Source organism: Diceros bicornis, chromosome 3 (assembly GCF_020826845.1).
Source record: "Diceros bicornis minor isolate mBicDic1 chromosome 3, mDicBic1.mat.cur, whole genome shotgun sequence".
Taxonomy (NCBI): domain Eukaryota; kingdom Metazoa; phylum Chordata; class Mammalia; order Perissodactyla; family Rhinocerotidae; genus Diceros; species Diceros bicornis.
In genome coordinates, this window is record NC_080742.1 from 73,987,534 (window position 1) to 74,012,567 (window position 25,034).

At 35.5% G+C, this 25,034-nt stretch overlaps 2 long non-coding RNA genes across 3 annotated transcripts in view; one reads left to right on the forward strand and one right to left on the reverse strand.

Moving 5' to 3' along the window:
* Positions 1 to 25,034, reverse strand: part of LOC131396798 (uncharacterized) — a 255,572-nt gene that overhangs the window by 96,837 nt on the left and 133,701 nt on the right. The gene's annotated exons all lie outside the window — the stretch shown is intronic.
* LOC131396806 (uncharacterized) lies at positions 593 to 23,160 on the forward strand. The gene is made up of 4 exons (XR_009216690.1): positions 593 to 726; positions 14,335 to 14,472; positions 20,453 to 20,539; positions 23,129 to 23,160. It is a non-coding gene; the product is annotated as an uncharacterized LOC131396806 (long non-coding RNA).

Here is a 25,034-nt window from a genome sequence, read left to right on the forward strand (position 1 = left end):
ATTTCTGTTGTTTAAACCACCCAGTCTGTGGTACTTTATTACAGTAGCCCTAGCATGCTAATACAGTCTTCTGATTGGAGTATTTAGTGTTCTTTGCATTTAGAATGTGTAGACTTAACATAATTACTAATCTATTTGGATTTAAATTTACCTTCTTATTTGTTTTCTATTATTTCATGCGTTTATCTCTATTTTTTTCTTTTGAATTAATTATTTTTATTTTCCTCCTCTATTAGGTTATTAATTACATATTACTTTACTGTTTGTTTACTGGCCACCCCTAATGTTTATAACATGCTTCCTTGACTCAAAGTCTAACATATATTAATACTTTCTTTCTATCACTACACAACAACACTAGGACCTCAGAATCTCTCCTACTTTTTGTGATATTACTGTCATATATTATATTTCTAAATATATTTAAGTCCCATAATACATTACTATTGTTGCTGGTTCATAAAGTTAACACTCTTTTAGATTTGCTCGTATATTTACACCCTCTTGTACACTTTATTCCCTTATACACCTTTGTCCTCCCTTTTGGAAGCATTTTCTCTCTGTATGGTAAGAGTTTGTTTGGTTTTGTAAGAAACTGCTAAAGTGTCTTCCAAAGTGACCGCACTATTTTGCAGTACCACCTGCAGTGAATGAAGGTTCCTGCTGCTCCACATCCTCACCAGCATTTCACGCTGTCAGTGTTCTGGATTTTGGTCATCCTAATAGGTATGCAGTGGTATCTCATTGTGTTTTAATTTGCGTTTCCCTGATGACATATGATGTTGAGCATCTTTTCATATGATTATTTGATGTCTGCATATCTTCTTTGGTGAGGTGTCTGTTAAAGTTTCTGGCTTATTTTTTAAATCAAGTTGTTTGTTTTCTTATTATTGAGTTTTAAGAGTTCTTTGTATATTTTGGATAACAGTCGTTTATGAAATGTGTCTTTTGAAATATTTTCTCCCAGTCTGTGGCTTGTCTTCTCATTCTCTCGATACTGTCTTTTGCAGAGCAGAACTTTTTAATTTTAATGAACCTCAGCTTATCAATTATTTCTTTCACAGATTGTGACTTTGGTGTTGTGCCTTAAAAGTCATCACTATACCCAAGATTTTTCCTCTATTTTTTGTCTTTTACTTTTATATTGCTATTGTGTATATAAATATAGCGAATAGTATGAGGTTCTGCATGAAGCTTTCTTAAGTGAAGACTTACTTTGACTGCTGGGTAAAGTTAAGGTAAAGACACATTACATCAATTTTAATTAGGAATTTAGCTGATTTATACTTAGACTTCCGTCCTTGTACAGAGTACTTTTGATGCCCTACTGGAGACTTTTGGTTTTATTTGTCTCTAGGCGCCTAGATCACTTATTCTATTCTACTTATGAACCAACTCCACACAGGATTCATCACAGATTCTTATGTTTCTGTGTTTTGTTTTTTCCTCTGGCTTCTTTTAGATAGAGTTGAATTATTTATTATCTATATTCCCCTGATGCCTGTTACCTCATTAGTTATACATTCTTTAACTTTTCTTTCATTGGTTGTCCTAGAGATTAAAGTGTAAATCCTTGATTTATCAAACTTGAATATTACTTGCCATTTTTACCTTCTTTACAGAACATATAGCATCTTAGAACACTTTAACTAGATTTACCAGTCTACTGACTTGTTTTCTGTTTTTAATGTATATTTCTAACCACATAAGCATTATTAATGTTATTTCTCACAGCCAATATTCATTTAGCTTTGCTCATATATTTCACATTTTTCATTGCTCTTTATTTCATCCTAATATTCCAAACCTAGATTTGGGATCATTTTCTTTCTACCTGAAAAACACTCTTTAATATTTTATTTAGTGTAAATCTGCTAGTGATCAATTCTTTTAGCTTTTATTTGTCTGAAAATATCTTTATTTTACCCTCATTCCTGAAGGAGATTTTTTTGGTTACAGAATTCTAGATTGGTGGTTATTTTCTTTTACCACTCTGGCTTCCATTTCTTTTCCTTGTTGATAGGTCAGTCTGGTTGTATATTTACATAAGTTTTGCATATTGTAAATGGAAAATTATAAACATAATTTAAGGCAGTATAATTTTATCTTCCTCTAGTGAGAATTTATTTTTCTCTGGTAGGTGGTTATAAGCACCAATAACCAAGGAACATCTTAAGGCAATTCCAGGTACTGAGTTAAATCAAAGCTTATTACCCATAAGGGATAATACTTTGCATTTTTAACTCAAGGGTAGAGAATTTTATCAGATCTCTTTCCCCTTGGTGGGGTCTTGGTTCCAATTTTTGCTCCTCTAACACATAAGGCAGTCATAAGCACTGCTCAGCTTTTCAGCTACTCAATCTCCTTTTCTGACATCAGCAGTCACTTCTTGGAGAAAAGTGACATTAAACGTCAGCCTCACATTTCAGAGTGCCCTGGACCTTGGCCCATAATTCTTTACCACCATGTTAGTTCTCCCATGTTCTGGCACAGATTTTTTTTCTTTATCCTGCTTTTGTAATTTTCCTCATTGGGTGAAGTGGTATGAATGATCTATTCTCCATCTTTTTTTAGATCAACTCTAATCACATTTTGGTCCACATATGTCCTCATCCATTCATGCTACCATAACAGAATATCACAGACAAGGTGGCTTTTAAAGAAAAGAAATTTATTTCTTACAGCTCTGGGGACTGTCAGTCCAAGATCAGGTTGCCAGCATAATTGGGTTCTGGAGAAGGCCCTCTTTTGGTATGCAGACTGCCAAATTCGCGCAGAGTCCTCACACGGTAGAAGTGGCTAGGGCGTTCTGTGGGGCCTCTTTTATAAAAGCACTAATTCTAATTATGAAGGCTCTTATTTCATGACTTAATCACCAACCAAAAACCCCACCTGCTAATACCATTAGCTTGGGGATACGGATTTCAATATACGAATTTTGGAAGAACAAAAATTCAGACCATAGTCTGACAACGATCACAAACTGGTAGCATGGTAGACAAACTGGGGTAAATTGTCACTCTCTTCATAGGCCTTACATTTCCTTCTACTTCACTGGTTGCTCCTTTTAGTTCCCTATGCTGGTTCCTTCCTTTCTTCTTGACTATGTTGAATTGTTACAGAGTTCTGTCTATGGTTCTCTTCTCTCAATCTACATCTATTCTATTTATTATTTTATTCAATTTTGTGTTTTTAAATGCCATTTTGATGACAATGACTTCAAAATGTATCTCCTGAGCCCAGAGCTTCCCAAATCAACTTTAATACACAACGGTCCATTCAACAGCTCTACTTGAATTTCTAATAAACATCTAATAAACATCTAAAACTCCACATGTCCAAATCTGGATTCTTGATCTTTCTCCCAAGTCTGCTTCACTTTCAGCCTCCCTCATTTGAATTAAGGGCAAATTTGTCCTTCTAATTTCTCGGGCCAATATCACTGTGGTCATCTTTGACTTCTCTCTTTCACCCTCCATATTCCATCTGTGCAAATCTAGTTGGTGCTTCCTTCAGAATACAGCCAGAATTCAACTAATTTTCACTATTCTTGTGCTACGACCTTGATCCAAGACACATCATCTATCCGCTGAACTACTATAATAGTTGTTTTGGGTGTTTTTTGCTGAGGAAGACTCACCTTGAGCTAACATTCGTTGCCAATCTTTCTCTTTTTTTTTTTTTGCTTGAGGAAGCTTAGCCCTGAGCTAACATCTGTGCCAGTATTCCTCTATTTTGTACATGGGTCGCTGCCACAGCATGGTTGACAAGTGATGTAGGTCCACACCTGGGATGTGGGCCCGCAAACCCATGCCACCAGAGCGGAACATGCCGAACTTAACGACTATGCCATGGGCCTGGCCCCCATAATAGTTTTTTAACTGGCATCTCTCCTTCTGCCCATACCCTCCATAGCCTATTTTCAACACAGCAATCAGGATGATTCTCATAAACCTAAGATCACGTCACTCTTCTGCCCATTTCACTCAGTAAAAGTTAAAGTTATTATTTATTCTACAAAATAAGATCCCTTTGTGTTCTAGAATCCTTTTACTTCTCTGACCTTATCTCTGTCACTGTCTTTTTTTGGGCATTGGCCACATATGTTTTATGTATAACAGTCATGCTCTTATTTTAGGGCTTTTGCATTGCCTGGCATGCTTTCCCTTAGCTGATCTACAAAGCTACCTCCCAGAGCTTCAAGTCTTTGCTCACTTCAGGACCATTCTAGCTAAAATGGTAATCTGTACCCCATTCCCAGCACACCCAATCCTAACTTGCTATCTATTTTCTTTTTCCCACAGCACTTCCCACCTTCTAATACACTGGCCTGATGTGGAGTATCCAAGCAGTGATCTTTATGTGTATACCTACAGATGGATCCCAAGTGCTGTGAAGAATATCTGGCACAAAGCAGTTTTCAATAAATATTTGTAAAATGGATTAATGAAATACATTGACTAAAAAGATCACCTGCTCCTTAGTGAAAAGCAGTTAAAAGCTAATATCAAAATGTTCAGAAGAGTATATGTTAGTTTTGCTTGGTTTGTTAAAAGTTTTTTAAATCCCAGATTATAGGTTCACTTATTTTCAATAACTGATTTATTTCTTTTCATCAGATTTTGAGATAAAGAATTCAAAATTGCTACAAGGATGCCATATTTGGAACACTTTCTTGAACATTATTTGAAGATTTTGGTGCTCAGTGGGCAAAAACAGGAAAGCAATATTCCTTATTGAGTCCATCTAGATAAAGCTTATTTTTGCCAGGATGAATTAGACATTATACTCATAACACTGGCACTAATCACCTATGTAATTAGCATGAGGAATATTTATTGAGCATCTGCTATAAACCAGGCAGTGCACCAAGTCCTTTTACTTAAATTATTTAATTTAATTATATCAGCAACTCTTTGAGATATTTATTACTATTCCTGCTTTATAGATGGGAAGTTCTGACTCAGCAGTTAAGTAACTGTGCATCTGACATTTCCAATTATTATTTTTTTATTCTGTAAATGAGGGTTGGTCTTTGCCTTCTCAGGGTCTCAGTTTAGGGGACAGAAAATCAACCACTTGCCAGGGATATAACTTTGGCCAGTCACTTTATCTCCTCAGGCCATAGTTTCCTTATCTGTAAACAGAGAGGACTGTAATAGTTACAGTTGTGCACAGAGATGTTCCTGACTCTACCAGATCAGAGCAGAGGCAAAAGAGTTCAGAGTCTGTCCCTAGTGTTTCATTTAACTTTCCTTTTCTCTTTGTTAACTTTCTCTGGCTGCATCAGCTTTCTCATTTCCCTTAAAGGCCAGAGAAAAAGCTGGTGGAGTGTGGGGAACAAATGATTATATTCGGAGTTCTCAATACAATAAAATCCATGTTTTGATTCAGAAGTAATTATTTTATTGAACACCAGACTGTCAGGACTTGAATAACGATAGCAAACAAATTCCAGCATTTTTAATCATTTAAAAATGGTGCTTTTTTCCCTCCTTCAATATTTTATTTTAGCCTTTACGCCATCCTAGGGGGTGGCGATCATTGCAGTCATATTATGGATGAGGAAACAAGCTCAGTAAAATATCTCATCCGCCCAAGACTTCACTGCTGCAGAACGACTCCAAATATATCACTTTTCTTATACCACACAGCTACAAATAAAAAATGAGAAACTGCCCTTGATTTGTTGATTAGGTTTGACACAGAAAGGAGGAAAAGAAATAAGGTAATGGAGCAATTTTCTTCAGAGAATCTACAGAGATTTGATTGAGCTTTCGCAGACTTAACACCAAATAGCCCTTCTTTTGTTTGATATGAATTTTAGAGCAGGGAAAGAAACAACTGATTCACTTTTTGCTTCAGAAGTAGCATGATTGGAAAGCTCAAAATATTCCTTTTTGATAATTTTGTTACTGCTTTCTTTATCCAATTTTATTTTTATTTATTTTTTTTATTGAGGTCATAATAGTTTATAACATTGTGCAATTTCAGTTGTACATTATCATTTATCAGTCGCCATATAAATGTGCCCCTTTGTCCCTTATGCCCACCCATTTTTGAAGTAAAAATCAGAACACTTTTTCTTGGTCACTTTAATGAATGACAATTTGTTGATTTTGTTTTTAACCTGGAGAATCTCTCAGTAGAGTGTACTATTTTATATAATATCTTCACAGATTACATTTAAGAGAACTTGGGGGTTAATCCTAAAAATTAAACTCCCGTGCTTTTCAACATATCTACTCTTACATCAACGTTAATGACCTTTTTGATCATAATTTATCTTGTGGGGTTTTTTAAAAAATAACTTTTTCCTTATCATCAAGTAATATTGGGTATAAAAATTTTTTAAAAACACATGTGAACAAAAATTAGAAAATAAGATACCATTATTCATTTAGACTAGAGAAACTGTTAACATTCTGATAAATATCCTATTATATATGAATTATAATATATAATTACAAAAATGAATTGTGCATTCTCCTTTTAACTTGTTTTTTTACCTAAAATATATTTTTAAGTTCTTCCTAAGTAGTTACCTATTTTTCTACAATGTTGTTTTTTGCTATATTTGCATCTACCAGCAGTTTTCTTCTATGATATTACTCTGTCTTGCCATCTGAAGTAGTTACTCTGCTGAATTTTGTGTTTTATTCTCTTTTTTGCTTTTTTAAAAACACTTTCATGGTAACATACTCAGAAATATGCATAACATATAAATGAACAGCTTAATGTGTTATTTTAAAGTAATCTCATGTATAAACACCATATGTAACCACCACCCTGATGTACCTCTCTTTACTTTCTAGTGCTCTGCTGCACGTAGATTAAAGCCACTCACCTAAGGTAACTGGACACAGCAGCATAGAAGGGATGTTTAGAGAAAGAGACTCTAGTAAAAGAATTTGAAAATTAATAGTCAGAGGGTAGGAAGAGAAGTTACCGGAGAGGATAGTGTCGTGCTAGATAATAAAATAAAGAGTTAAAAACACTAGGAAAGGACAGCACAAAGCCTTGAGATCCTCAAAGAAAGTGAGCAAGGCAAAGGCTGAGACTTGTCCACTGGATTGGAAAATGAGTAGGACACTGATAACATTTTTGCAGGGCAGTTTGGTGGAGTAAATGAAGGTAGGCCATCAGACTGAAATGGAGTGAATTAACCATTTAGAGTTTTCTTTCAAGAAGTTTAGTAGAGAAAGAAAAGAAGTAGAAAATGTTCAGACAGGACGATTTCATCGCAGAAGTTGGTGGTAGTTTTGCTTGTTTGTTTTTACAAGAATAGACATTTAAGCATCTCTGTAGTCTGAGGGAAAAATCCAACAAATAGTACAGTGTTGCAGGTGGGGACCCGAGCACAGTGCTGGAGGAGCCAGGAACCACGCAACCAGGCCATGGAAAGGGGGTGAGTTGTGAACCGAGGGAGCACCAACTGATCTCTTGAGAGTGGAGGAAAAAGGAACGTTAGGATATATATATGACGAAGGTCTATTTTCCATCTGGTACTTGTTTTCTCGGTGAAATAATTTCCTAATGTTGATAAGGGCAGCCTCAACATTTTGGAATATTGTAAGAGAATGGGAGATGGTGTAACAGAAATAATGTAAAAGAATGAACGACAGATGTTGAAAGACCAAAAGAATTGGAAACCATGTGCTGGTATTTGCACCAATCAGAAGGTTGTAGGAGTTTTTCTCCTGCAGCACTTAAGTAGACGGGGGGAGGGAAATGTGGATTTTTTTTCTCGTGTTAGGGGTATGTAGGCCAAGTGGGCAAGGGAGATGGGAGTCTTACTTTCCATGACCGATCATGGACTCTAGACTGGGCAGGGAAGGAAGTGAGGCCAGAAGTATATTGAGGAGGGGGAAGGATCAAGGGATTTGAGGTCTGTGTGTTGTCAAAAATCAAAGCAGCCTGAGTGAAGTGGTGAAGCCGCTGGAAGCAGATAAGCAAGCTGTGGGTCAGAATCTAGAATACGTGCCTGTAAGCCGCCACTTATTACAATGTAAAGATACTACTGTGACAACATAAGGAAAACAATAGATTGACAATCTTCCGCAAACATTGTTTTAAAAAGGAAATAGGCTAAAATTATATTTAAAATGGATGAAGCTCTGATAGCTATAGGTCTATAATACATTTATTTCAACAGAATTAAGTTCTTGCGCTATCAGAAACTTGCTAATAACGTTGACCAATGATAATGCTATAAAAAAAAAAAATTCCTGGCTTTCGAATACTAAAGAATACAAAGCTTAGGGAAATTAATAAAAAGGAAGGTTAGTCGAGATCAGTCTTACTAACTTTAGGAAGCACTGTCTAGGCTGTCTTTCTAAAAATCTCTGGAGTTGTCTCATGGGATGCTGTGTGTTGCTACCATGTATTTGTAGCATGCATAGCACAGAAAGAAAGAGAGAAAGAAATGCAGTTTTTGAAGTTGCTAATTCAAGTTGAGCATAAAAATATCTACTGACCTGGCACCATTCTGTCAATTTTCTTCTCATTTCCTGTTTTGCTAGACTTGTATGCACCCTAAAAGCATGGGTGGAAGCTACTAGCAATCTGTCATGAAAAGAAATTGATTTTTTTTTGAAATTTTAAAAATGCATCACACCCAAGAGCTCTTTGGTACTTTACAGAGGTGGATAGGCTCAATAATTTATTTATAGTGAGTTCAGAGCTAGATAAGGTCAATCAAAGAAATTTCAATCAAAGAAATTTCTTTTGTGGTCTCAGGAACATTTAAAAGGAAACTGAGAGAATGCTAGAAATAGTTATCGCATGTAAATTCTCTTGTTTGCTTAATGTAAGTATATCTCTTAATTAACTTCACAGTAGCTGATTATCCAGGTATTTGATTCAGTTACTTTAGAGAAAATGTCAAACATAACAGTAAAGTGTTACTGCAGATATTCATCATTATGAATTACATAGGCAATAGATCCTTTAGCTAAGATCAAACGTATATTAAGTAGTGCACTTTCGAGATTGTGTATGACCTGGCATTTTGACTGTTTCATCTAGTAAGAGTATTTTTTAGCGTTAGTACGGGCATACCTCGGAGATATTGCAGGTTCAGTTCCAGACCACCACAAAAAAGCGAATATCACAACAAAGTGAGTCACAAAAGTTTTTGGTGTCCCAATGAATATAAAAGTTATGTTTACACTCTAAGTGTGCAAAAGTGTATTAAGTGTGCAATAGCATTACGTCTAAAAAATGTCTATACCATAATTTAAAAAAAATATTTTATTGCTAAAAAATGCTGACCATCTAAGCCTTCATTGAGTCATAATCTTTTTTGCTGGTGGAGGGTCTTGCCTTGATGCTGATGACTGATCAGGATGGTGGTTGCTGAAAGTTGAGGTGGCTATGGCAATTTTTTGAAATAAGACACAATGAAGTTTGCTGCGTCAATTGACTCTCTCTCACAAACAATCTTTGTAGCATGTGATGCTGTGTGATAGCATTTCACCCACAGCAGAACTTCTTTCAAAATTGCAGTCAATCCTCTCAACTCTGCCACTGCTTTATCAACTAAGTTTCTATAATGTTCTAAATCCTTTGCTACCATTTCAACAATCTTCACAGCATCTTCACCAGGAGTAGATTCCATCTCAACAGACCACTTTCTTTGCTCATCCATAAGAAGCAGCTCCTCATCCGTTAAAGTCTTATCATGAAATTGAAGCAACTCAGTCACATCTGCAGGTTCCACTTCTAATTCTAGTTCTAGTTCTCATGCTACTTCCACCACATCTACAGTTACTTCCTCCACTGAAGTCTTGAACCCCTCAAAGTCATCCATGAGGGTTGGAATCAACTTCTTCCAAACTCCTGTTAATGTTGATATTTTGACCTCTTCCCACGAATCACAAATGTTCTTAATGGCATCTAGAATGGTGAATGCTTTTCAGAAGGTTTTCAATTGACTTTGCCCAGATCCATCAGAGGAATCACTATCTATGGCAGCTATAGCCTCACGAAATGTATTTCTTAATAAGACTTGAAAGTCGAAATTACTTCTTGATCCATGGGCTGCCAAAGGAGTGAAAGGAGGTTGTGTTAGCCGGCATGAAAATAACATTAATCTTGTTGTACATCTCCATCAGAGCTCTTGGGTGACAAGGTGCAGTGTCAATGAGCAGTAGTATTTTTTTGAAAGGAATCCTTTTTTCTGAGCTGTGGGCTTAAAATATTCTGTAAACTGTCCTGTAAACAGATATGCTGTCATCCAGGCTTTGTTGTTCCCTTTGTAGAGCACAGGCAAAATAAATTTAGCATAACTCTTGAGGGCCCTAGGATTTTCAGAACGGTCATGAGCACTGGTTTTAACTTAAAGTCACAAGCTGCATAATCTCCTAACAAGAGAGTCAGCCTGTCCTTTGAAGCTTTGAAGCCAGGCATCGACTTCTCCTCTCTAGCTATGAAAGTCCTAGATCGCATCTTCTTTCAATATAAGGCTGTTTTGTCTGCATGGAAAATATGTTGTTTAGTGGAGCCACCTTCATTAATTATGTTAGCTAGATCCTATGGATAACTTCCTGCAGCTTCTCCATCAGCACTTGCTGCTTCATCTTGCACTTTTATGTTATGGAGAAGACTTCTTTCCTTAAATCTCATGAACCAACCTCTGCTAGCTTCAGACTTTTCTTCTGCAGCTCCCTCACCTGTCTCAGCCTTCATAGAATTGAAGAGAGTTAGGGTCTTGCTCTGGATTAGGCTTTGGCTTAAGGGAATCTTGTGGTTGGTTTGATCATCTATCCAGACCACTAAAACTTTCTCCATAACAGCAATAAGGCTCTTTTGCTTTCTTATCATGTGTATGTTTGCCAGAGTAGCGCTTTTAATTTCCTTCAAGAACTTTTTCTTTCCATTCACAACTTGGCTGTTTGGTGCAAGAGGCCTAGCTTTTGGCCTGTCTTGGCTTTTGACATGCCTTCCTCACTAAGCTTAATCATTTCTAGCTTTTGATTTAAAGTGAGAGACATGTGACTCTTCCTTTCACTTGAACATTTAGAGGCCATTGTAGGATTATTAATTGGCCTAATTTCAATATTGTGTCTCAGGGAATAAAGAGGCCCGAGGAGAAGGAGAGAGATGGGGGAATGGCAGGTCAGTGGAGCAGTCAGAACACACACTATATTTATTGATTGTTTGTCATCTTATACGGGAGTTTGTGGCATGCCAAACAGTTACAATAGTGACACCAAAGATCACTGATTGCAGATCACCAAAACAAATATAATAATAATGAAAAAGTTTGAAATATTGTAAGAATTAACCAAAATGTGACACAGGGACATGAAGTGAGCAAATGCTGTTGGAAAAATGGCTCTGATAGATTTGCTCAATGCTAAGTTGCCACAAACCTTCAATCTGTAAAAAACAAAAAAAAAACGCAGTATTTGTGAAGTGCAACAAAGTGAAGCATAATAAAATGAAGTATGCCTGTAATATAATTTCTTAAACGTAGTACAATCTTGACATTTTAATTTTTGAACTTGAAGCCCACATTGAGAGTATATTGATTGTCCTTCTTGCTTGTCTGCTCTCTCTCTTCCATTCTTCCTCCTTATTCCTTTTTCCTTTCTTAATAATTTAGTCTAAAAGCCAGAGGATGAGGCTAAGTTTTCCAGATGGAGCAGTGAGTGGTCCTCCTGTCAGGGTTTAGAGTCTGAGCAAGGAAAGTGGCCAGGGATTGAAGCTCAAGTGAGAAAGTGGTCATCTGAGGCGGTGGCCTAGTGATGTTAAGAGATTGATTACATAGGGGATATTGATTAAATAGATAAATATATTCAGAACAATGGGAGCTAGGTTTCTCACTGCCAGAGAAGTTATAAACATGAAAGTAGGATAAACTTGTTATGGTGCATTGGAATTGGAGGTGTTGGGCAATATATAATTCTCAATATGTACAGGTAATTACAGAAAAAAAATAAATACATGTGTGTGTGTATTTTTCTCCTAGCTTGGTGCAATGAAAAGACCTGGTAGCAGTGACACCTCAATCACAATTGACACATGTAGTGCCAGATCTTGGCTTCTAAATGCCACTTTTCACTAAAAAAACATAGAGCTTCCTGGAGAAATGGTTTCTTAGAGAAATGGCTGATACAAAATGACCTTAGAATCTATTATGCTGCAAAGGAAGCTAGTGAACTAAGAATGATGGAGATATGTTAAAAGGACACAAAACCAGCTTGAAGGGGCTCCCACTGGCCAAACTGGAGAAAACTTGAGCATTAAAATAAATAATAGTAGTAACTGTTTATAACCCATCGAATAGTTTAGGAATCCATGAGTCCATACTGATGTAAATAAAACCAATGAACAAATAGATAAGACACTGCCCTTCCTTACAGTAGAATGCCAATTAATAGATGTAGAAGGTATGGTAGAAATAGAAACTTACTATTTCAATGTCAGTCTTCTCATTTTGATGGATGTGCTGGGTTTATGGAGGAGAATGTTCTTGTTTATAGGAAAACTGCACTAAGATATCCAGAGTTAATTAATTATGACATTGGCAAATTATTCTCAAAGATTCAGGAAAAATTCTTTGTACTCATCTCGCAAGCCACATTCTTGTAAGTTTGAAATTATTTCAAACCAAAACCTTCAAAACACCATGCTGACCACAAGAAAATTGTCTTTGCTTTCCAAAAACCTTGCAGGAGTTTTGGGTTTGGCAAACATAATTAATGGTTTAAGTATCAATGGCTACATCTGTTATAGATCATCCAAGTAAATAATGATCTCTGAGAAAATCTTGAACTTGATGAATATTAAAGCCAATTAACTTATTAAGCCAATCTAATAGGTCAAGTAATAGGTATGATTGATATTTAATTTTTATTTATTTAATATGCATATGTGTAACTTTTACTTTGTTCCACGGTTCTAGTATTAACTTTTTTAATCTACCTAACACACCTATGAGTTAGATGTAATAATTTTCCTCATTTCACAGATGAGGAATCGCAACGTGGAGGTTAAGATAGGTTAAGTAACTTCCCCAAGGTGACACAGCTGGTATGTGACAAGCCAGGATTCGAATGCAAGCAGTCTAGCGCCGGAGTCCACGTTCTTAACCACTTCACTACATTGCCAAGTACATCTTTCCATAGTTATGCATGTCTTAACTTACATTGCTAAATAACAGAAACACTGCAGAGACTCAATTCAACAAATCAATTCTGCCTAAGGCTTTGTTTCTTCTGATAGGAACAACAAACTTTAGGAACAATACATTTAGTCCTTTCACTTTTCAACCTTTTAAGTGAGTTCAATTACAGGTTGAGCCTTTCTGTGCTGTGAGCTTTTAATGTTTCTCAAAAATCTTCTTGACCAACCCCATCTCCTCTCTTTAAACTTTAATTCAATTTGCTCCCCCTCTTCAAAAACAAATTTCTTTCAAGTACATTTAACAGTCTCGACATCATTTTTCATTTGCTCATCAATTCACTGCATTGTGGATTTAGTGCCCATGACTCCTCTCACACTCATCTCTAAAACATTATCAAGATTTCTAAAAGGCCCAACCTCTTGGGTTCATCCTGTTTAACCTCTGTTAAGCTTTTGACTTTGTTGAAAATGCCTTTTTTCCGAAGTTCTCTTTTCTCTTCGATTTTATCACACAACTTACTCTGGCTTCTCTTTCCAATTATTCTTGATGAATTAAAGATTTATATATCACAGGCTTTGTCCTTAGCCCTAGAGCTCCAACTGTCACATATACACTAAGACTCTTACTCCACACCTCCTGCATCAGCGTTTCTTCTGCTGCAGTCCCATAGATTAAGCCGCCTAAATAAACACCTTTACCTGCTTGTCGAGAAGACCTCCAAGTTTGCACGTGAAATCCTAAATCATTATCTCCCATCTTCAGTGATGGCACAGGTGCAGCTGTGGCCCACACCCAGACCCTCACGGTCTCTGGCCTGTTGTACTACAATATTCTCTTCTCACTGCCTTCAAAAGCACATCTTTCCTATGAAAACATAGAAAAATGCAAATTCACTACATTGAAAATTGAGTGACATTAAAGTTATTGTCAAAATGTGGTAGGACTTTTTTGCTAATTACAACTTGATTGAATAGGAAAGAAATTTTCACTCAGTTGTCCACCCATATTTTATATCCAGAACAGAGAAAACTTGGCCATGTAAATGCACTTTGCATCATTCCTTTGCCATTGTCTGGCTCTTGAATGAGAAAAAGGACTGTTCTAAATAGGCAACTTGGCAGCCATTCTTCTACTGTACGATGGAGATTTTTGTGGGCAGTTAGAGGGCTGTTCATCATTCATGCATCTCTCTCTCTTTCCAGAAAACAACTGGGCAGGAAGCAAGTGGTAATTGAAGGGGCACACTGCTGCACAAGAGGTTGCTCTGTAAGAGGAGCAGATTGAGGAGATCGGATTTTCATGTCTTGTGCCTTTCACCGTATCACAGCACTGGGACACAGGTATAGGGAATGATATTAAGTGTTAAATAAAAGCCTTGTAGACATTGGGAATTGAAACAGAAACTGCTTACCTCTCTGCATTTATACATGTAAAAGAGGAATCCAAAGAGCACTGCATCGAATCCAGTGGAGGCAAGGAAAACCAAAAAACTCAAAGAAAAAGAAAAAGGGCAAAGGAAATTGGCCCCATATAAGGAAATGAAAACATCATCAAATATTAGAAAAAGAGCAATTCCCAGGAAATAATTATCCCAAAATTCAAAATAAAATTCAGAAAATTTGTTGATCCGCATCAGTGAAGAACCAAGGAAAGTTTTTATTAAACAGGAATAGAAATTTCCAAGGGGAGGCTGAGCTAAATGGATAAGAAAATGAGTTACAAAGGTATATAACAGACATAAGGAAGAATTGCAAGGTAAATAAAACCACAACGGCAGAATTTTAAAGCCTATATGAGAGTCTTTACAGGCTAGAATTGACACTGTAAAGCGTAAGATCTGAGCAACTCTCCCAGGATGCAAAGGGAAACGTTCAAAGATAAAATTAATGAGAGAAAACACAATAGATGAGAAAAACAGAAAATGGAAATGCAACTTTAAACATTATTGATAGGTGTAAAGAAGACTTTTTGAGCAATAGGAAAGGAATAATAAAAAATACAATTCAAACACATTTTTCTGAAGTTAAAAAAAATTGAATATCAGAAAGATCACGCACATTCTAGACAATTTCACCAAAAAGTGTCCTGGCACATCTTATCAAAAATGCTTAATTCTAAGGGGAAAAAAAATTAGAATCATCTATCAAATGAGAAAACACACTCTTCTCTTTTCCCAAAATACATGTCAAGTCAATGGAGATGCATCTATATACATCTACAAAGCTTGTATCTTAAGAATTTTATTTGCACTCAAGTTGTCCTTCTTGAGTAAAAGAAACAGATTATCTTTGATATGCAGAGGCTGTGAAAGTACACCACCCACACACTGCTTTTAAAAGGTTTTTGAAGGCTTGTTCCAGTCACGTAACAGCAAAATGCAGATCTTAAAATGTGGATAATGTAACTAGAAGATTTTGCATTGAGACTATTTCTGGAAAAGATAACAGCAAAACCATCTATCTAGCCAGCTAGATGGATAATATACAAAGAGTAATAAACAGACAGTAACAGAAATTCATAGAAAACGTAAAGCAACAAAATGACAGAAGAGACATTGGACATCATATTTATGGCCCTTTCGCTCTACTCTTTACTGCTTCTGAAAGGTCTGCATAGGACCCGGAGAGCTTGTTGTGTTCCTATCAATACATCCTGTTTTCCCCCAGTCCTAGCAGGCCCACCACTGCAACTCACCGAAAGACCAACCCCGTAAGTCTCTAAGTTCTACTTATATCCTCGCCTCTCACAGAAACCATCAGGACTAACCATATCATGCCTATTTTCCTATTCACGTTAGCACCACATGAAACTTAAACTTCCCAGATTATCCCTTTATTAGAAAGGATACTTAAGCAGGTAAAACATTGACCTTATAAGTTCCAAGGGAGGCTCAACCCTGCCATCCCACTGTATCCAGTGGTTCTCAACCTTATTAGATCCAAGGTCCTGCTGCTATAACAAATATTTTGTAGTGCTTGCTTTATTCTCCTGAAACAAAATTTATAGGCAATGCAATCTACTTGCAGGCAAAATTAAAAACAAACTGGAATAATACAAAGGGAAAAATATAAGGCCAATTATTTATAATAAAATAACATATATGTGCTGTTAATGTTTAGGCATGACAACACTAGAAGATGCAATGAAGGGTAGATGCTTACAGTGATATATGGAATTGTCAGAACGTGACAGCTGCAAAGGCAGGCTGACGCTGGTGTGTTTTATTGCAACTCAGATATAGAGCAGTAGTGTGGTTGGTAATGTGATTTTCTAAAATGTTGAATAATGGCTGGTAAATTTCCAAATACAATCTTTTTTCAAGTTAAATAGTAGTTCCCATTCCCAGAAAATTTAGAGTTAATTAAAATTGTGTAGAAAACCTATATTTATGTGTAAAATGGAGATGTTCTAGGTGGACACAATGAAGAAATAGTTTTTCAGTAGGATATTCCAAGTTTGTGTGTTGGTGTGTGATAAAGAACTTTTTTTTTGCGCTGTACCATTCATTACAGGATATCTAGCAACTTTAGCACCCTTCCATTAATCGTAAATAGTGCCACCCTAATCGTTAAGACAACTGAAAAAAAACACCCACAAATTTCCAAAATACCCCCTAGGGGGCAGTACTACCTCTGTTGAGAAACTCCAATCTAAAATTAGCCTGAGAAGTTTATTACAGCCAGGAAGGACTATTGTAAGCTTTAACTTTGTCTTTACCTGCAAGCACACATAAACACATCAACACTAATAGAAAGCAGTTTGAGATGTTCCTAGAAAAGAAAAATTAACCGTCTAAACTATTTGTGTTCCCCCTTTTAGTATGTTTAAACTCGATTTTCAGAATTGGTTCTTTCTTGTTTTAAAGTTGGAGAACTTCTACATTAAAAACGATTATTTTTAAATTCTCTAAAAGCTGACCCACATCGAAATTTTACTATTACGGTAGAATTTATTCTAACATTTCTATGAGAAAGAAAAAGTATTTTGCTTCTAAATGAGGTGCCTTTATTTTATAATACTAAATCATTATAAATAAGTATATGTGTTTTAAATTATATAAAATAATAGAAAAATTCTTTGATGATTCAAAAGATTCCTTAATTTTGTTAAGATCAAGTAAAAAACAATATTAGTATGTGTAAAATAATATCAAATGTAAATGCTAAACCAAGTGAGCGATCAGAATGGAGTAAAATTAATTGGTGAGATATTTATGTGTAGGAGATTCTAAAACTAAACTGAGGAGTATAGGATGTCAGAAAAGATGAGATTGTATTTGAAGAGAACTCGTGGAATGTGAAAAACATAAAGGTAGAAAACAGTTAGTGAGGTGACACAGCTTATAGCATGAAACAATGCTTTAATTACTAAAGTCTAAAGAGTAGGTGGAATTCAATTATATCTCCTTTTAAAAAGGTTGACTTTTCCTTTACTTTGATGTTTTTCATTTATTTTAGCAAGGCCTCAAAAAGCAGAGTCTTGATCATACTAACAATACTTTTGAGCAATTTGACTTCTTAACTGAGCCCATTGATCCCATTCTTGACTTGTACACTTCAGTTTCCTATTTACAGCAAGAGTTGGGTCATATCTGTTCCTCTAGGGATTTTTTGAGAAATAGCAAGTAATATCTGATTATTGTAGCACAATTTAGGATGCTATTCTAGACCACAGCAAAGCTGTGTTTGTTCCCAGAAACACCAATGATTCAATTTTGGAGTCTTGGACAAGTAACAAACACTTAAACAGCTAACTGCTCAAATTCTTATTATGGGTTTTGCATAGCCAAAATTTGTGTTTCTGCTAATATGTATATATCTATATGTGCGTGTCTATATGTGTATGATGCATATACACACACATATATGTATGTGTATGCATATATAGTGAATATGGGTTAAATTTACTAAGAAAAGTAACTACATCTATCTATATGTTAGGTTGCTAAAGCATCTGCTACTGAAATTGTAAATTTTCTTTTAAAATATTTCAATTGATTACTACTTTGGAATAATGTAAACCAAAGGAATATAAAGAAGGGGCCACATTATCAAAATACCTTTAATGCCCCAATTTCAAATCAATTATATCAACTCATTGAAAAGCTTTCTAAAATTATAAGTAAAATAACAAAAAGTATCAATTCAAGGACACATTAATTATCTGAATTATCCCAGCAGGTTTGGTGGTCTTTTCTTTATATGAGCCAACTGCTTTCCCCATCCTTGTCAGCCTGGCTTCTCACACTCATACCCATAACCCTGTCATTGACCATGTTATTGTTTAAGAGCATCGTGATTTTAAAAGGATGTGTGTGGGGGTCATGTTTAAGCCATTGTCAGTTGCTTTTATAATTACAGTGAAAGCTTTTTTGGCAGATTTCCACCAAAAGGCTAAAACTTGCGTCCAAGTTTATTTTCATTAAGCTATCGGGGTTTGTCATTCCATTTAAAATGAGATTTAAATTCAGTTTTTTGTTTTAAATAATGTTAGCATTATTGAATTCCATAACTATCAAAAAGGGCTTCCAAACTCATTTAAAAATCAATTAACTGATTGTCTTAAATATTGTCACAAACCAGGACATTAAACTATACATGATGCATGTCTGTGAAGTCAGTTAATAAAATAAGTATGTACATAAAATATAACATTTTTTCTGAATTAAATTTTTTTATGAAAGAGGAAATTTATAAAACTATGAATATCAGTTTAAAAAAAAATCATGTTATACCTTGTGATAAGTAAATGGTATGCCTCTAGTTATGCCTGTGTGCATAAGTAGTTCTAAATAGGAATAGGAGAATCATTTCTCTGAGAAATTTTAATTTTGTTCAGTATTAGTTATATATAAAGGAAAAGTTAATAGATTTATAAGAAAGATATTTAGTAACAAGAATTTTAAAAGGGTATGCTATATTTAATGAGAAAATATAAAAAATGATTTATTATCTGAGAATTTGGGTTGATCCATTTTATTTTGTATGTGCCTATGTATACTGAAGGAGAGAGAGATAAAATAACACTAGCATCCTGAAAATAAAAGTCCTGCTTATACTTATTCTTTGTGGGTTACGAGATCATTGATTAGATAAATCCTTTCATCAGAATTAAATTCTAAGTTAAAGCTCGGCAAATAACTTCTTTCAGATATAAATGCACAAAACTAAAACAAATGAAAACCACAGACCTCAGGCTCCCTGATGGCAGGAGAGCAGTTGGAAAATTAAAAATGCAAATTAAAAATTCTTCTTTCCCTGTACCTAGCTCTCACATATTCCAAAATTGGTAATTTGTCTGACTTCCAACATTTTAAAATATAAGTGATTCCCATTGAATTGAAGCATATTTGTGTAGACACAGGCATATATACTTTCAAATATTTATTTAAGATGTATGCAATACTCCAAAACAGGACGCAAGCTGCTTGACCTCCCTAGACTCAATTTTCTTGTCTGTAAAATGGTACTAATATAAATTAACCTTTTGAGATTGTTGTGATGCTTTCACAAGCAAACACAAAAGTCCAAGAATTAAGGAGAACTAATAGTTATTAATTGTCTAATATGTACCAAAACTATTTAAGCATACACGTGATGGCATTTAATCCATACCACAGCACCCATGAAGCATTTACAATAGAAGGTCTCTTATCCACCACTTCTTAACTCATAAACCAAATTAATGATGTTCTATGTTTCCTCGGTAAAACATACTGCCTCATCCCCCTGCCACCCTACAGACTGCCTGGGCACTTCTACCACAATGGAGTTACATGAGTATCAAGGGTCCATTGTTGTTCACCCCTAGTTCTAGAAAACTAAGTTCAAAGCTTTGTAAAGGCTCTGTGAGTCATTAATAAAACAATTGCTGATACATTAAAAGAGTACAGACTTTCCTAAGCAAGTGATGTTTAGGTTTTATAAAATGAAGAGCAATTTATTTAATATTCTGTCTTTTATTTATGAAATGAACGAAAGTAATCAAATCTTTAATTATTAAGCAGTTGCAAGGACCAAATAGAAAGCTTTACTTTTAGCAATTGCACCAACTGGCAGACATTTGGGTTGTACTGGCAATATCTGAAACATGAGTTCGTGTGTATATTTAATAAAATGCAAGGATTTCATAGTACAGTGGCATAGTGTATGCCAACAGAATACGAACTTGTTGTATTCCATTAGTTCCTGATGTAAACTACATAGATGTATTTCAAAAATATTTTTTAAATAAAAATACACAAAAATATTAGCTATGTATAGCATCATGATGTTGCCAGTGAAATAACCTCTATGTGTAATTTTGTTGCCCGCATTTCAGAAAAGGAAACTACCATCTAAATTCAGCCATGCCATCTGACTTGGTAGCAGTGATGACGTTTGGAGTTTAGAACTTGAAGGTGCAATGGTAGGTAGAAAACTTCCTTTCAAAATAAGGGTCTGTTAAATTAATCAAATAAGGAGACCATTAGACTGATGTAGCTGTGACACTGTGGCAGCCAACGCACGCAAACCAAAATCTAAGCCTGTAAATGTCTCAAGGTTACAAAATCAAGACTCTAAGGACAACCAATCACAAACAGCCCTAGATTTAAGCTGTAGCCAATCAAATAATTTCCTTTCTTTGCTTCTGCACTTCCTCTGTAGGAGTCTTTCCCCTGGCTCCTGTAGGCGGAGCACTCCTAAGGACTTCCGGTTTGGCGCTGACTGGAATCAATTTTTTGTCAAATACACTCTTAAAATTTTTAATGTACCTCAGTTTATTAACTGAGCCTTTATTAACAGACCCATTTATGGATTATTAACACTGCATGTTTGGGCTTTCCTACTTCAGTGAACCTGAAATACTTGGTTGGTGGTAAAGAGTAAATATGTGATGGTTCTCGTTCAATAATGAAAAGATGAAAGAAAAACAAACATCTTTTTTTCAGTTGATGTCATTAGGTTGAATTTAAATTAGATCCCATTTTGAGAACACTCACACTCAAACTTTTTAGAATTGCGTTGCATAAAGATTATCTTCTATTTGAGTGGAAATGTTTGTGAATATGCTTCATAATTTGCCAAGTGCTAGTGAATATGAGTTTATTACTATATAATATTTCATTAAGTCGTAGTCTTAAGTAAGAAAAGATCCTTCAAAGCAATGCATTTTTATGAATAATTTTCATTATCTTTTAAATTATTCTTTCTAAAAGTATTTATTGGTAACTTAAACATAATTTTAAAAAAATTTTTGTGTTATTTTTCATGGAAAAATACTGTTTGAAATATTCTAAAACACAGAGTCCTTATTGCTTCACCTATTTAAAAAATATGGCTTTTCTTCTACTTTCTTTTCCCAGTGTCAGACAGTTTGGCATAATCTATACATATTTTGCCGTTAAAAAGAGTATTTGATATGTATTTGATGAATTAGGTAAATGCCAAAAGGTTCTGACGTGATTCTCATCTCATCCTATAATCTGTATGCTTTAAATGTACACTGATAAGTAGATTGACAAAGAGAAGAAAATACTGGAAGAATCACAAGTTAATTTTCTGCTTGTAATAATGTAACTAATTAAAGATGAAAGAAAGATAAAATGCTAATACTATGGGTCAAGAAAACAGAGAGAGAGAGAGAGGAAAAAATCTGCTCGTTTTTCAATGACATACTGAAATGAGAACAATGGAACACTGACCACAAATGGTTTAATTAATCTCCAGGCACAGCCTCTAGGATTGTCCTAGATTCAAGCTGACATTTGATGACAATGTAAAATATTTGTGTCTTGGAAATCTATTGTTTAGTTTGGCCTTAAATATCTTGTTGAAGTTACAAACCACAAAGAATGCAGGTTTTCAGAGAATCACAAATTGGAGTAAGAATGGAACTATATGTTCTAGATCACAAGCTATTCTTATGTGTGTGTATTCCTAATACAATGCTAATAATACTCATACAATTTCTTTACATGTAGGAAAGACATTTCTAATTTTAGATAGAGATGATCATACCAACTATGGTAAATACCAAAAGAAAAACACCAGTAGTTTTTAAAGTACAATTTATGCAATGGATAGATGGTTCTCAGTTCATGTTAACGGATATTTTTTTCAAGAATGAATTAATGCTATTTTAGGTTTCCCTTTTACTCTCTGTTAAAACTTTAGATATAATATCTAAATGCTTGCTCTTGATGAATGTATGAGTATGATTCCGTGCAATAACCTGTTGGTGGTGATAGTGAAGGAAAAGAAACTTCAGTTTTGCCAATTTAAAGAAAAGGAAAGAAGTTTGAACTAAAATATGATTTTTCTAAATATTAAATTTGGCATGCTTTGTGTTTCTGTAGCATGGAATGACCGTTAAGTTAAATGCCTGAAAACTTGAACTGATAACGGTGGTATTTACATTTCTTCACAGGAGAAGCATGAAAAATCTGCCATATTGTGTGTGTGTGTGTGTGTGTGATATGTAAATCACAGGGCAAAGAAGATCTTCCGCTGATGTTAAAGTTGGATGAAGACATGCCAAAACAATTTGTCAATTAGGATGTTTCTTAAGTGCTTAACAATTTTTCTTCTAACTATAAATCATGCCACTGACTACAAGCTACGCCAGCTACATTGTGGACAAAGGATATTAAAAGATATTTCTATTCATATAATCAGCACCTGTCGATACCTAGAAAATGACAGACATATAGTAAATACTCAAAAATGTTTGCAGATGGATGGATATGAAGCTATAAGGAAACTGTATTATAAATGATGTGATATTTCGCGGAATATCTTTTCACTAGAGGTATTCTTATAAATAGTTTTAGATGTTGAGAGATCATAAAATTCCAAGTGCAGATTTGTAAAGTGGTCAGAATAAATGTTTGCCTTTCCCCTTTGCCTGTCATTCTTTTTTGATACTCATACAGAGACAGTAACTGCTAGAGAGCAAGTTGGTAAATATTGTGGGGTTAGGGTTAGGGGTGTCCTAATGGTGTCTGTGTTATTCTAGGAGGAATAGTTTTAACAAAAAATACTGAAGGCAAAAGAATGATGCATTCCAAAGTGAAAGACGGAGGGCTGGACTGTGAATTGTACACATCATTTCCTGAGAAGAGATTTTGATCAAGACTCAACTAAAAGAGATGCATGCTAAAGGCAAGCCCACACATTTCATTTATTGAAAAATATTGGGGGGATCAATTCTTCCTCTTCAAGCATGAGCTATAAGAAAAAGCAAAGCTGTTGAACAAGGGAAAGGAAACAATATCTCAAAGATTCAGAGGAAGAGCACACATATGACAGCGATTTCTCACTGGAACCTGCAATAGTCATAAGCCAGACTATGAGCATCAGCCCTCCGGGTTGTAGGCTTCTCCTGCCGGGCAGTGAGATTATCTAGACAAACATGAATTCTTGGGTGAGTGGTAGCTTTTCTGATAAGAGGGTGGGTGGCTAAAGAGAAGGACACCCAGCACTGGCCAGGCTTCATCTGTAATCTTGGGTTATTTGTCTTACTGAGTAGAAAAGAAAAGTAACACGAATATGAACTGTTCCTTAAAGAACTGACTGTGGGATTTTCTTATAAGCAACAAAAAAACAAATAAATGAAAAATCTCCCTCTATGGTTTCATTAGTGTTATGGGCTGAATTGTGTCCTCCCCAAAATTCACATGCTGACACTCTAAACTCTAGTCCCTCAGAATGTGACTGTCATGGAGACAGGGCCTTTAAGAGGTGATTAAGTTAAAATGAGGCCCTTAGAGTGGACTGTAATCCAATCCGGCTGTTGTCCTTTATAAGAAGAGGAAATTTGGGCTCACAGAGAGACAACAGGGGTACACATAGACAGAAGAAAGACCATGTGAGGACAGTGAGAAGGTGCCGTCTTCAAACCAGGGAGAAGACCTCAGAAGAAATCAAACCTGCGGACACCTTGATCTTGCCCTTCCAGCCTCCAGAACTGTGAGGAAATAAATTTCTGTTGTTTAAGCCACCCGGTATGTGGTATTTTGTTATGGCCGCCCAAGCAAACTAAGTTAGTAACAAAAATGCATACAAAATCTCTGTAAATGTAACAAGTTTCTTTTTCTTCTTGAAATCTTTATTTTGGATCATAATCTGTTCTCCATCTCTACAACTGTGTTATTTCAAAACTGTTATATAAATAGAATCAAACATTATGTAAACTTTTGGGATTGGCTCTTTTCACTCAGGATAATTCTCTTGAAATCCATCCAAGTATTGGTTCAACAATAGTCTGTTCTGTTTTATTGTTGAGTAATATGTCATGATATGGATTCACCAGTTTGTTTAACCGTTCACTATTGAAGGATATTTGAGCTGCTCCCAGTTTGGGGCTATTACGAGTAAAACTGCTACTAACCTCACATACAGGTTTTCGTGCAGATATATGTTTTCATTTCTCTGGGAAAAATGCCCAAGAGTGCAATTGCTTAGTCATAAGGTAAGTATTTTCACTTTGATAAGTGCTATACTGTTTTCCAGAGTGTCTATACCACTTTACATCACCACCAGCGACATATGAGACGTCCAGTTTCTCTATATCAGGAAACAGATAACACATGTGTGATATAAATATTTTCAAAACATTGAAGTATGGAAATCTTCTTTTTTTTTTTTTTTGGTGAGGAAGATCAGCCCTGAGCTAACATCTGTGCTAATCCTCCTCTTTTTGCTGAGGAAGACCAGCTCTGAGCTAACACCTATTGCCAATCCTCCTCCCTTTTTTTTTTCCCCCAAAGCCCTAGTAGATAGTTATATGTCATAGCTGCACATCCTTCTGGTTGCTGTATGTGGGACGCGGCCTCAGCGTGGCCGGAAAAGCAGTGCGTCTGTGCGCGCCCAGGATCCGAACCCGGGCCGCCAGTAGCGGAGCGCACGCACTTAACCGCTAA